Source organism: Geospiza fortis, unplaced genomic scaffold (genome assembly GCF_000277835.1).
Source record: "Geospiza fortis unplaced genomic scaffold, GeoFor_1.0 scaffold154, whole genome shotgun sequence".
In the NCBI taxonomy this organism is placed as follows: domain Eukaryota; kingdom Metazoa; phylum Chordata; class Aves; order Passeriformes; family Thraupidae; genus Geospiza; species Geospiza fortis.
This window is the reverse complement of record NW_005054397.1, coordinates 2,179,236-2,180,425: the sequence shown is the minus strand read 5'-3', so window position 1 is coordinate 2,180,425 and position 1,190 is coordinate 2,179,236.

Genomic DNA, 1,190 nt, shown 5'->3' with positions numbered 1-1,190 from the left:
CCATGGTAGCGGCGCAGGGTGAACTCTCCGCTTCCCACGACGTAGTGGATCAGGCTGCCCGGGCGGAGACTCCCGAAAGAGTCCCGGGCCCGTATTCCCGGCTCCGGGCAGTGCAGGGTGTCTATATCAGGCCCTGGCCAACAACCGGCCTTTCCCGGCCGGTGCCACAGCCGTTCCGGGAAAGGTTAAACCCACCTTGTCTTTCGCTTTGTTCGGTGCTGCTGCTGCGGATGGTCGGAAGCTTGCGAAAGATACGAGGGACTGGGTGCCTGCTCGGTTATTTACTACTGGGGCTCCTCTTTTCCATTAACGAAGCTGCAGTGTTGCAGTGCATGAGTACTGCAAGTACACGATAGCAGAGACGGGCAGAGGGGGAATGTATCTTTCGAACCTGCACGCAAAAAACTCTTGACGCGCGCACGAAACTGATGTAGAGAACACAAGTCTGTAGCTGGCGTAAAAGCTACATATACCACATCATCTCTCTAAGTCGAAGCTTGTTAGTGGTTTGCTTTGTTTTGCCTACAAATTATTATTTATTTCGTTTTCAAGACATGGTCCGTGGTCAAAGAGCGGTACTTTAGGAGCAATTAAGAATCAGGCAGGGAGGAGTGTCAGGGGAACCGAAAAGCAGTTCTGACCTTTGCCAAATGGTAAAAAGCAGCGGGGCAGTGTGCATTTTGGCTTGTCATGACCAGTACCTTTTTCTTCTGTCCCTACAAAGGCCGCACAAAGACACCCAGCATCAGGCCACTGCGAGGGACTGCTTGGTCTAGAATCAGTTTTCACTTTCCCATCCTTTTCCCAATTTGTCCTCTAATATAGACAGAGAAACCAGAGAACGAAAATGTTTCTCTGGAGTGTGCTACGGTGAGAGATGCCAAAGAAACGACCCCGAAGTCGAAGCTCCTAGTCCTCGGCAGAGACGTGTAAACTAATATTCAGATGTACCAGCAAGCCTGCTAGTGAATCACTGTAAGCGAAAAAGTAGTTTGCTGTCATAAAAAAAATGTCTTCCCATAAAAACGCTGGAATACTTTTAAAAATTATTATTCCGTTCGCCATCAAAGACCCGCCACCGCAGCCTGGCCGAGGCGCTGAGGAGGGCGCAGCCCTCGGTGCGGCCGGGCAGAGGGAGCTCGCCCCCTCTGTCCCCCTTCCCTCCGCCACCCTCCGCCGCCCCGGGGCGG